Raw genomic sequence first — 13,885 nt, 5'->3', positions numbered from 1 at the left:
CTTCGTCTCCAGATCTGACCAGTTGCCTGGAGGTCAGTAGGATCTCAGAGATAGCCCTGCACAACCAACCAGCTCCTCATCAAGGGACCAGTCATGTTTAGGTTTTCATGCCTGAGGTGCACAATGCTCCTCAGACAATAAACAGGGAACCTCAGCATGCAGGACAGTTCTGTAGTGTGTTTCACACTCAGTACCAGCAAGCCAGGTATCCATTCTCCAGGTGCCTTCAGCTGCTCTGCTCACACTACCTGGAGGGATAGCAGGAATCCATCAGATTGGTTGCCTGACTCAAACAAAATTTAACCTCTGTGCTATCTCAGAGTGCCTCACTTTCCATAGTGAACACATTTAGGGATGTGAAGCTGTTTCTCCAGCCATGCTGCTCATATTCCGTGAAACTTCAGTAGAGCTCCTCTCTTCATTTACATTGCATTGTAGGAGTTTAAAGCCTCTTTGAAGAAGTGAGGCTAGAGAAAGTATTTGGAAGATGAGAGAATGGACAAGAGAGTATATCAGCCCTTTCATTAGTTAGATTTGAAGGGCATGTGAGACCAGTTTTCAGCAGAGTCAAAATACAGTCACAGTTTTTGGATGAGTCCATTTATGAATTGCGAATCACAAGGAGAAATTTTCCCCTCCAGTTACTCAGGGGAAGACTTCAGGGGTCTGATATTAAACTGGGGTAAATTATCTTAGTTTCTCTGACACCAGCGAAGCCTTGACAGTTTACACATGCTGCTCACAGATGTCAGTCGCTTGCAAACACTGCTATTGTAAGCCAAATTTTAACGGGTGACCTATTGATTAAAGGCTTATGTGTTTCTACTGTCCTGTTCCTAATCCCTCTATGAAAACTGTTTTGAAGAGTACTTTTTGAAGCATGCAATGTTAGCTTCCAATAAAAAGAAGGCCAGTCTTTAAAAAGGAGCTCTTAGTGATGTGGTAAAGATTTCTACTTTCAGCAATTTTGCTTGATTAAACTTCTTTGGGTCTTACAATAAGTTACAGTAGATCATGACAGCAATGTTGGGGACTAGCTTGGAAATTGTGTCAGATCTTTGACCAGAAAGCTCCTGAATTGGTTTCACTCCTATTAAACTAACGGATTGGGCTTTGTGTCTGCAGGAGACGTTTTGTTGTTGCGTGGTGCGGGACCCCCGCTGGGCCATTCTGTGCCCTTTTATTGTTTACAGTTTATGTGTTGGTACTGGGCTGTCAGATGGAAGCACGGGGTGGGTTAGGCTGCATTGTCATGCAAATGGCACCCAGATTTACATATTACCCCAGACTAATATTCATTGTGATGTCTCAATAAGGTCGCCTTTGATGGATAATAATTTTTCCAAGACTACAGTCTTCTTTGAAAGTGCAAATTAAACAGAAGCCCCATTAATAGGATTTCAATAGTCTCTAAATGCTGTCAACTGTTCAACTGCATTGTGGTGTTTCAGGGTCAGGTTCTTCCATCCGAACTTATGGTGGTGATTAGTGACTGCTCTGCAAATAACCTATTTATAGATAAATAAACTATTACTCAGCCCAGGTGTTACAACCTGATATCACTGCAAACAAACACTGGAGAAGTACAGAAAAAATTGGTGAAGGGATTGTTTTTCAATTAGTATAAGCATGTAGTTGAAGAAATAGGAACCAAGACCTGCAGTCTCCCACAAAAAGTTCAATCAATATATTATTTTAAGAGTAATATACTGCAAAGAACAGGATATTGGAACTTTTTGAAGGAAGGCTGCTGAAGACATATTCAGTTGTCACCACACCAGTGAAATGCCAGTATCCATCCTTTCAGTCAGCTTTGGAGATGTAGAAGTGCTCTGCTTTAGCAGTCCCTTCAAGACTATAAGATCAAGAGACACAAAGAAGGCTTGAGGAGAAACACAACCTCATTAATGTCTCCTGCTTCAGCAGGAACTCTGCCTTTCATCCAAACCCCAGACGTAAGGGATATTCTCTGTTTTATGTCCTTCTTTTTATCCAGTTTCTGCACACAGCAGTAATTCCTGAGATCTGGGCTTCCACTCCTACTTAAGATTTGCTAGACTTCCAAGCAAGAAGAAAATTTAGGGGTTTTTTGGCTGGTGAGAAAACATGTTTCTGGCCACTGTGTCTGAAGAAAGACACATTTTTATCTGGCATTTCCAGAAAAATTATTGTTTTTACTGTTCTATACAGTACAGTAAAGTGTAAAGGAAAGATAATGTCTTGAACATCCAGTGACTTCTGCAGAGTATAAGGACAGGAAAGATATCATTGAAGTGAAAGACCCATTTCACCTGGGCTCAAAACAAAAATAATGGATGGAAACATCTAACAAATGTCCTGAGTTCTGAAATTCCACCTAAAAAAAATTACCATGTGAGAAAAGAGGATGTCTCTAAGGGTGCTCCTCATACAGGGTACACAGTAACATCTGTCTGACCCAATTAAACATCTACAAATTATACTTTTATATATTATGAATTAAAAAAAAAAAAAAAAAAAGAGAGAAAAATGTCTGAGAATAACCAATCCTTAAGAGATTTCTCTTACTCCATCATGGTTATTTGCTTCCTGTTTGATTAGATATCTATCAAGGGGTCCTAAGTTACTGTGTTCTGCTCTTCACACGGGATATGGAACTAAGAGGAGAGGTGGACCTGTCCTAGTATACCCTTAAAGACCTTCAGCCTGGCAGATGAATAACTGCTTATAACAGTGGATTCTTTATTTCTTCCATGGAGCCAGAGCCTTCACAGGACTCTTCTGCAAGTGTAGATCATCCCCAGATATCATATGAGAATTTGCAGCCAGTGTCTGTCCAGGACCTTCAGATCTAGAAGCCTGCTGGACTCTTGAGGGAGTCCTGTGAAGAAACAACCCTGTCCAGCTGAGTTATTTGCCATCAAGACCTGATGAATTTTAACTTCTCCATGCCTATGTTTCAGTTTCTCTGTTTATGGGATAATGCAGATTCTTCCCATTTTGAAGATAAACATCTAACATAGCATCTAAACCAAACATTTGATATCACTCTTAGGCCAGTGAGAGACAGGCAGTTCATTTTACCTGCATCAGCATGAGACAAACGTTTTTCTGATAATTTTAATCTCTCTTCTCTGACAAGAAACTTAACTATCAGATGCCAAAAGTCTGTGATTTATCACACTAACATTTATCAGTGTATGGTATAATATTTCTAGGTAGGGTTATTCTCCTACTTACATGCTTATCCTGGGCAAGAGAGATAATCCCCATTTCTTTGCTCTTTCCTCCTGACAACCCCTAGAAATTAGTTTTTATCTGAGAGAATGTTTCCTGAGAGCTAAGTGAGCTGCAGCGCACTGTCTCCAGTGCAGCAGGATGAGACAGATTTCTCTGAGAGGATTATGGAAGTGATGATATGTGCTCTTTCTCCCCATTCAGCAACAGTGATTGTCTGCATTGTGAAATCCTGCCTTTATGGAAGAGAAGGCTGAAGTTATTCTGGATTTGTAGACCATGAAGATTTTGGCTATTAATAGTTCACTGGAGGAGCAGAGAATTCTGGGTACAAAAAACTGGTGAAAAGCCCAAGCAAAACACACAGCCTTTGATATAGCTTTATCAATTACAACGTTAACTTATTATTTTCCTTGGCTTCATTAATCCATAACTAATTTGAGTGGGTACCAAGCTTGCTCTCTCTCATTCCCAATTAACCCCGTGGCAATTATTACTGGCTTTAGTCTTTAATATCTAAGAACTCTCTTTACCTCTTGAAAGAAGCTTTTGAAATCTGAAAATGCCAAACCAGCTAATGTTTTATTTAAGCCTAGAAAATGAACTTTAGGTTATTCCCCTTTGCCATAGGTTAACTAATTATTTATGAAAAAGGGAATGAGAGAAAGGAGAGAAAAGAGAAGAAAAGAAGATTAATATCCCAAACCCTTTTGGTTGGGCACCCCTAACTTATATGTGGAAAAGTTTGTTTCCTGTGACTGAACATTCAATGTATAATTGTTTCTCTCAATAGTTGTTAATGTTTGTTCAATCTACTACATCTATATTAATACATTCAAATATATTCTAATGAAAGTAACATTCTCTGGCCCAAGAGGTGCCCATTATGGCCTGGGCATGTCTCTGCTAATGAAATAAAACAAAGTGGTTGGCTGTAAACTGCTTATTGGGAATGGTTCTTCATCCATTATAAAACCCAGGACTCTGGGGGAAATTCTAGGTCCCTGCCACTTGGTGGTTCAGGAGAAAACTGTTTCAGATCTGTGCTAACAGATCACATACCAAAAATTGAGTTTCAGTGCTTGTTCAGTGCTAGTGAAGTCATAGCTGATGTATCTGATACAGATGAAACAGCAAATTAAGAGTTTGGCCTGATTTCTCTGAGGGCACTGGTGAAATTCCCATTGACTTGGTAAGTTGACTTCAGCCCTTGAATTTCTTCCTGAGGTGCAATAATGTTTTACAACACAAGCAATGTAGTTGAAACAAATGGTACATTTGTGATCTAAATCTGCACCCAAACAGGCCCAGGGTGTCCAGGCAGGAGTGGGGAGGAGGAAGGTCAGCTTTTACATGCAGTGCAGACAAAACATCACTTACATGCTAAGGGAAGAGACAGATGGAATTCCCTGAAGAAAGGGAAGACATATTTATTTGGGCTCAAATATAGATGGAAAAAATCAATTTCTTATATATTTGGATCTAACCTGTCTTAAACAGGTAACTTAGCCCATTTTCTCTCCTTTATAATTATTATTATTATTATTTTTAATCTTCTCTCACACAGTGGTTTAAAGGCAATAAGATGGGTGATTCTTGTTTTGGGGACACCATGAGAAAATAATAATGAAAACAGTTAAATCAAAAAGAGTGTTACTGTGGCAAAAGAGAGACAAAACACCACAAATATGAGCAAGAAACCCATTTAATTTGTATTCTTCCACAGCAAGGAAAATTAAAAGCAGTCAGGTTGGTGCAATCAGATTGTAATATAGAAGCAAAAATCATATAAGAAGAGGAGTTGAGCTCAGCTGAAAAAATGGAAAAATGAAGACTGAAGAATCTTTGAGGAAGACAGAGGAATGCCCTTTATTTTCTTGCTCACACTCTAACTGCAAAGAGTTGATAATAAAAAGCTAATCACCTCATCTAAACTGGGTGCAGCTTTAATTCTATTTTATTAAATAACACAAGAAAACTGTGCAGTCTGGATGACTGGAATGATCACTCACCACCTCTTCCTGTTACCTCCATGACTCCACTTGCTGCTGTTGCAATCTGATTTCTACTTGTCCAAGACATTTGTGTCTTTGGTTGTTTCTTGCCGTCATCTGAAGGTAAATGTCCCCCAGCCCTGCTGCCAGGAGGCAGTTTCTCACTATATCCTAATCTGTGTCACAGCAAAGGAACCCAAATGAGTTAAAAAGCATTATTACCATGATTTATACTGAGAACAATTTGCACTGGAAGCAGGTGAGGAGTATTCACACAGTGCTTTTCACTACATGTGAAGGAGAATTAACCTCCATCGAGGATCAATGACAGAACAACCTGTAAGTGACAGGGATTAAAATTGCATTTATTATACACAAAGTGTTCATAAGTGTAGTGTCTGTAAGAGCCTCTGTGGTTTGCAAAGGCTTAACTTTCCTCTTCTAGGATCACAGCCATTTCCATGGATAAGTGCAAAGAGCTATGAAAATGTGAATAATGTGATGCAAGAAAAGAATTTATTCAAAAGTATAGAAATTTATCAAAATTTAATAACCACTCAAAAGGAAAAAATAAGCACAAATCTTTTTGATTTAGCCTTTTAACAATTTCAATTGCATTCAGAAGTTCATGTGCTGTAGAAACCAACAGAAAAATATTTGAAGAAGCAGAAATGTCTCAAGCATGTGAGGTTTTGTGATAGAAAGGAAGATACATGGAAACAACCATTTCCTTAAGCTGAATTCTAGCCAATTCTGTCAGTTCTAGTGCTGCCTGGCTGTGGGCCATCAATAAATCCTTAAGTACTATGAAGTAGTAAGTACATGAGGTGAAATGGATTTTCAGGTCCATATAAGCATCATCTGTTCTCTCAGCTTCTTCATCTTCTTAAGGTGATTCTAGGTGGGGATATCTGGGGTGTCAAGATAGAATCAAGATCAAGAATCATAGCATGGTTTGAGTTAAAAAAGACTTTACAAATCACTTTGTTCCAATCCCCTGTCATGGGCAGGGACACCTTCCACAAGACCAGATTGCTCACAGCTCCATCCAGCCTGGTCCTGAATATATCCCAGTATAGGACATCCATAACTTCTCTGGGCAACCCATTCCTGGGCCTTACCACCCTCACAGAAAATATTATTTTTTCTGATATCTAAACCTATCTAAACTAAACCTATTCTCTTGCAGTTTGAAGTTGTTCCCTCTTGTCCTCTCATTCTCATAGAAAGTCTCTCTCTGTCTTTTTTTTGGCTCCCTTCAGGGACTGGAAGGCCACAACTGGGGCACCTGAAACCTTCTCCTCTCTAGGCTGAACCACCCCAATTCTCTCAGACTTTCTCATAGCAGAACTATGGACAAGGAATGATTCACATGGACACACCTCAATGGTATGGCAGGAAAGAAAGTAACTTTATTTTCTGACTCCAGTATTTATAGATTCTTGACAATGACCAGGGATTGGATAACCACCTTCCCAAACCACCACCTTCCCAAGCACACTGGCCATGCAAAACACCCATCAAAAAACCTTCATCAGAAGAAATGTGATAAACAACTTATGTTTACCAGACTCTCATGGGAAAGTAACTGAAACTACGAGAACATTATCAGAAGGTTTAATTTTCAGGGCTACAGAGCTTCTCCATCCCTCTGACCAGCTTGGTTCCTCCTCTGGGGTCTGCCTGGGAGCTCCATGTCCTTCCTGTGGTGGGGACTCCAGATCTGGAGGCATTATCAGCTAGAAAATGTTATACATATATATATATATATATATATATATATATATATAAGCACATTCTATAGTTATATCTATAAAAGCAAATTCTAAATACACACTAGGTAGAGTCCATCCCCCCTTGCAATCTAACTGTATGTATTCCCTGAATAGGAACAGCAATCCATGGCACTGGGAAAAAGCCAGCATCTTGTTTTCTGAATAAGCTTAGATGACAATTTCAAAACTTATGTTGAATTTTTGCTCAGAAAACAAGGTTTTTTTTGTCAGAGGAACAGAATTATCAGGGAAAATAGTTTATTTTTTTTTTCCCCATTTTTCTCCTTAAAGTATGAAATGTATTTTGGGAACCTGCTCTGTGAACTATCAATGTCATGAGGACAGAGGGACAAGCAGGGAGCCAAGCAAAGCCTCTTCAGAGAAAGCTTCAAAGCGATGTGTTCTCTCCCCAGTGCAGCATTCTGAATCAGTCCCTCCGTGTGCTGCTCCCACTAACTAGGTCTAAACTGTATTTCAGGCTCAGAGAGCCAGCAGAACCATGTGGACATGCTACAGGCATCCTGGAGGCAGCAATCCACAACATTAGAGCTGGGTCAGACAGCAGGCTCTGTCTGACGTGGCTTCCTGCCTTACACCCTCAGGCAAACCTCTGAAATTTCTCCTCTCCCAGGGTCTGAGGCACCTGAACCAGGTAAAGAGCAGGGAGAGGAAAGCAGGAGATCATCTGACTGGGGAGAAGCCACAGAGCTGGGTTGCAAATAAGGGTGTGAGAATTAAAGGAGATACCTGGAGGACAAGGTCTCAGCAGGTTCCAGCTCCTGGCAGCTTGTGGCACATGGAAGTGGCCTCTGTTTTCCATTCCTGACCCTATAAATTCATCCTCAGATTACCAGTTAAGCTCACAGGCACCTGAAACACCAGCCAGAAGTGATGCATGAGTGCCAAGATGCAAATAAGTAGGAAAGAGAACATCCACCAGGAAAATAATTGTGTGAAACCGAGACATGAGAAGTTTGGGTAAGGCCAGAACAGATGTAAATATCAACAACAATACAACATTTTTAGCTGAATCACTTTTCTCTCTGTAACAGAGCACCTTGATAAATAGGAACATGGTATGTGACTACTAATTTTTTTTTTATCATCATTCAAATTAATTTTTCAACATCTATCACCAGTAAACTGCCCTTAAAAATAATTTTTACTTTTTCTTTATGATTACATAGAAGTTATGCATTAAAATTAAATCCTCATTTAAATTAATTCTGAACATATGTATGTAATGGTATATATACCCTTTCTAATGTCTCCTTTTACATTCTAGAAGATAAATAGATGCATTTTGATGTCTACATTTCAGCATTGTGTATTCATACATGCACGTGCACATTTTGGTCTAATACTGATATTAGAAAATTAAAAACTCCAACTACCAAGAAAATTTGCCCTGCATAATTCACATTGGTGAATATATCCTTCAGACTCTCTTAGCATCACAGTCCTAACTGCTGAGCACCATGAGCAAAGAGGGAAATAATTCACATAGTTGTCATTTTTGAAACTTTTCTCCTTTCTTCTTTTCCTACTTTTTTTCTTTTTTAGATATCCCACTATGGAAGAAATTGTCATCCTTATCTCTACTCATCCCCCTTCAGAACTTCATGAAAAACAACATTGCCAGCCATGAAACTATCATGAATTCCCTTTAACCCCTTCCTATGGCCACTGATATCCACCTCTACATTCTGGTCTGCCTCCTCCTTAGGTATTTGGCACTAATATTCATGGTCCTGCACTTGACAGACCAAGAGTTATCCGTGCTTCCCCCTGGATAATAATTCTTTTCTTCTGGTGTAACAAGAAGCAATCCTTTCAGAAAGGACTGAGACTGGTGGAAGGTAGAGGACATGTAAACAATCAAGGCAGAAGAAAAGGGAAGAGAGTGTAAGGATTGGAATAATCTCTTTTAGAAAGGAGAAACTTTATATTATAATCATAAAATCACAAAATGGTTTGGTCTGACAGGGACCTTAAAGATCAACCAGTTCTATGTCCCTGCCACGACCAGGGGCACCTTCCACCATCCCAGGCTGCTCCAAGCCCCATCCAGCCTGGCCTTGGACACTTCCAGGAATGGGGCAGCCACAGCTTCTCTGGGCACCCTGTGCCACCACCCCAACAGGAAAGATTTTGTTTTCTAATATCTAATCTAAATCTCTCCTTTTTTTAATTTAAAAACATTTCTCCTTGTTCTGTCCCTATTTGCTCTCCCTTTTTTTGTGAGTCCCCTTTATTCACTGTTCATCAACTTTGCCTTTTCATCTAAATGTCTCTGTGACATTTAAAAGGAGCAGGTGAAGAGTGGGGGTGACTTCCTGTCTTGCTGGGTCTTTGGAAAGAAATTTTCTAAGAATCATAAAATCTAACCTTTTATTAAATTTTATTCTTAAAGTTATCCTTTGGCTTTAATAGGGAGATGTTAGTGCTAGGAATGAAGCTCTGTCAGACCTCTGTCCCTGAAGCCAAATGTCCTAGTCTGAGTATATTTCAATAGCATAAATATTTTTTTTAAATGCTCCCAGACTCCATTTTTATTTGCTCTTTGTGATTATTTTTTTTCCAGCATGATTATTAAGTGCTAGCAGAATTATTTTAATGAATAATTTTCAGACATTTGGTTGCTCATGAGCTGTTTGCTGCAACTATTTGATGTTTGTTACTCAAGTTGTATGATTAGCTGTGCAAGTCATGCATAATTCCTTCTGATTCTCCCTTCCAAGATATTTTTTTTAAGTGGATGGTGAAGCATGATGTCTTTTATAAATGTTTGGAAGAATATCGTGTTGTACTGACATTTGTGAGAACATCAGAATTTATGGGAGATTACACAAATACTCTTTGTCCACCTGAGCACTCACTGGCTTTTTTCAGTGTTTCTGTTTTTAGTACATTCAGGATGTTTCTCCTTTCTTGACACCTCACACTGGCTTATTCTAGGCTCTGCCACAACCAAGATGCTAAAAAAGAATAAGGGAGAAAGTGTAATGAAAAATTTTGTAAATTAAATATAAAAGTTTTCTCTTCCCCTTATGAAAACATCCACAAATTGGAGTTTTTAATATTTCTATCATTCTACTTTTCTGTGGTGAGTTTGTTCTCAGTTTTATGAACAATTCCTTCTATTAGTTGGAACAGATGGGTGCTGGGCTAGCCACAAAGCTTTCCTAATTAACTGCATTTTCTTGCATTATTTACTATCCTTTGATTTTTCTCCGACTAAGACTTCTGTAAAGAGAAAAAAGAAAATATTAGAAATATATTTCAACCAAGTTTCTTTTTACTCTTTATGTTGGGGGTTTGTTGTTTTGGGTTGTTTTTCATGTTCTTGTAATTCTCAAAGGAAAATTCACTTTTCTATACCAGAATTAACCACTGAAATAAGAAATAATACGTAAAGGAGATCACAATTTTCTATAAATCTTCAGAATTTTTTGATTATCCCATCAGATTTATCAGTGTTCCTTCAGTGGGATATTCAGTGTAAGGATACAAAGAGTTTGCCAAAGTTGAATGTGCAATCCCAAGGAAACAAGGATGTGTACTTTTATCTTTATTTCATGAAAGGGGAAAAGAAGGTAAAAGGAGATCTTGTCAGTCCATGAGGTGGGAGATTCCTGGAGTACCCTAGCTAAAATATGCTCTTTCTGAAAACAGTACAATCACCACACGATGGTGGTGCAGGAGGTACAAAGGCTCCAAGAGGATTTTAAGATGCTGGAGGAATAAGAATTGGCACATGCAAATTTAAATCTCAATTTAACAATCCCTGTCAGATTTAGCAAAATCTAAACTGCAACAAAAGGCCTTTAAATTAATATTCCAGGAGCACAAACCCATTCTGCTGCCTCTGGTAAAAGAACAGCAAGCTGCAGACCATGACTGCAGCTTGACAGTAAGCTGGCAAATTCCTCAGTCACAGCAACAGAATTTGACAGGGATCATCAGTCAGAGTCTTTAGCAGGTCCACATTCTCCTTTCTCCAGAGAGGAGCTCCTGCCATCCACCTGCTCGCTGCACTTAGGAGCCCTATCACCTTCACCCACCTCAGGTACTGGAGGCTTCTAAGAGATTTTTTTCCTTCCCTCGCTTCCCACTTCTGTCAAACCACCACTGCTTTTATTTTACATTTTCAAGGACTTAAAAAAGTATAATCCTACAAGGGACCTAGGGAAGTTCTTTCTTTCTTTTTTTTTTTCTCCCCTTGATGGAAGTATTGTCACATAGATGAGTGAAATCCAAGAGATTAAAATGAAAAAAATCACTAAAGCTTCCAAATGCTGGCTTAATTTTTAAGTGATAAGTTTTCCTAACTCTTAGTGATTCAATCAAGTGCACAAAAACTTCATAGAACATGACAATGGGAAATTGACCTCAAGTCACACCAGGAGAGTTTTAGATTGGACATTTTCTTCACAAAAGGAAGAAAATTTGTGGTCAGGAAATGGAACACCTTAATCAGAGCAGCAATGGAGTCACCATCTCTGGAAGGGTTCAAAAAATGAGTACATGTGGTAATTCACAATGTGATACCAAACCATGTGATATTCAAAGGCTGGATTGATGATCTTAGAGGTCTTTTTCTAAAGAAAATCATAAAAATAATCATAAAAATTTAATGATTCCATATTGATTCCATGGCTGGGGGACATCAGGGAGATCTCCTTAGCAAGTTTTAGATCAAGACCATAATTTCCAGCTGTAAATCACTAATAAAGCTCATTTTCATGGACCTTTGCAGCAAATAGAAGAGATCTGAGATCTGATCTGAGCTGATAAGAGATACTTTGAGCTCTGCAATGCTTATCCCAGGCAGCCAGCACAGATTTATGCTGGACTCACAGAACCACAGAATCCTAGAATGGTTTGGGTTGAAGGAGACATTAAAGATCATCCTGTTCCACCCCCTGGCATGGGCAGGGGACACTTCCTCTGTCCCAGGCTGTTCCTTGCCCTGTCCAATCCAGCCTTGAACACTTGCAGGATGGGGCAACCACAATTTTTCTGGGCAAGAGAAATATAACTTCTCTTACTCTCAATGTACAAAACCCTTACTGTGTGTACTGCAGAAAAATCACTTACTGAGAGGAGCACAAACTGGAAGCATCACGTTCCTGCTTCAGTCAGAGTCAGGATAATCTGTTAAACTGTGACAAGGTGCTCAGTCTGTGCATCTCAGAGCAGCTTTTGCAGCACAGAGAGGCTGAGGAGAGCACACTGACACATAACACACACAGCCTTAAAAGTCTGCAGCAAAGGCAGTGCTGGAGAGGGAAAAGTCTCTGAAAGCCAAGATCAGACTGGGAGTGAAACTTAAAACAGCTGAGGAACACTCCAGTGTGAAGTGCAGCATTGACAGCAACTCTGCCATGCAGGGAGGAAAAACAGGAAAGTGTTTCTCTGTGTTGAGCAGAGCAGGAGTTAAAATGATGAATAATCCTAATGAATAAGCCCTGGAAGGGGGGCTCTACGGTAGTAAACCAGATTTGTGTAATCGTTTCTCATTTGAGTTCTGCCTCTAGTTTAAAGAAATTGAATGAATTACTGAGTTTCCTAATGAGACAAGCTTGTTTTTTTCTGGAGATAATTGATATAGTATCTCACAGTAAATAATAGTGACTTTAAATATTGCCAGTGCTAAATGCTATAAAGTTTAAAGGGTTTTCATCAGTCAGGAAAAAAGGGAGCTGGGGAGGGCAGATCTCTTCTTCTGTGCATAAACAAACATAAGAATTGGTTGAATTCAGGACATTTGTTTTTTATGCAGGAAAAAAATAAAAGTACCAACTAAAAATATTCTCCCCTGAAAGTTCTGTAGATCCTACAGAATAAATGTTGTAAACAAACTTTGTTCCATGACTTTGAAGTCTTCCTAACCCGTTTCCCCCAACTTATAAAAATTAGACTATTTATAAAAGTGCATAAATTGTAATTTAAGTAAAAAGCCTTGAAATTTTTATCAAAAGCATTCAAATTAGTCTCTCCCCAGGTCAGCTAATGAGTTGTCATGAGCTGGCCTCTTACTGTAGTGCACCTCCTGCAGACTAAGACAGTGAACCATGTTTTCATCAAAGGAAATGCTCATTAGTAGAGCTTTCAGAAACTGATTTGATTATAGTTTCACTTGTTAAAGTGAAATATTTTCAGCTCATTAGGATGATTATGATTCAAGGTCATCTTTTGAAGCTAGTCCTGTCAATATGAGATAAATGGGCCCTCATCTTTTTCCCTTCTTTACGTCTGTGCTTTTTAAACTCTTCTGTGCAAAAGTTCCATAGCCATAATTAATTTTTAGTTCTTCTTTTACAAAGCTGCTTAAAAAAAAAAAAAAAAAAAAAAAAGAACAAAGATTTTGGCTACCAAAAAGGCATTGAAGAACTATTAAGAGGAGGAGGAGGCTATCTTGTTTTAGAGAAATCAGAGAAAATCCTTGAAAAGTTCAGCTTTTGAAATCCAGCTATTTTCTCCTTGACCTCTTCCAAAGTTTCTAAAAGGTACTTTGTACATATTTTTGCATGTATCTTTTAATCTCAAAAGTGTAAAACGAAACTGAAAAACCACCCAAGAAGTACTGGTGGCTTATTAGATATCTTTGCTTTTATGGCACATGATAAATTTAGCACCTTTTAAAGTCCTTTTTTTTGGTCTCTCCCTTTATATTCACCACTTAATCTCTAAGTGGCTAAAAAAGCCATTTAAACATAAAGGGAAATACTACTGACTCCTATCCACATCCTGAGAAATATTCCATCTACATAGGGCTTGCAACTGAAACATAATTGGTCAGATATTGCCTCATACTTCAGCTTGAAAGACGAGGTCAGCAGGTCAGTTTTTGTGCCCAATATACCAGACTTGAAAGCTGTATATTAAAAGAGGAAA

Source organism: Parus major, chromosome 3, assembly GCF_001522545.3.
Source record: "Parus major isolate Abel chromosome 3, Parus_major1.1, whole genome shotgun sequence".
Classification (NCBI taxonomy): Eukaryota; Metazoa; Chordata; class Aves; order Passeriformes; family Paridae; genus Parus; species Parus major.
This window is presented reverse-complemented; position numbering follows the sequence as displayed.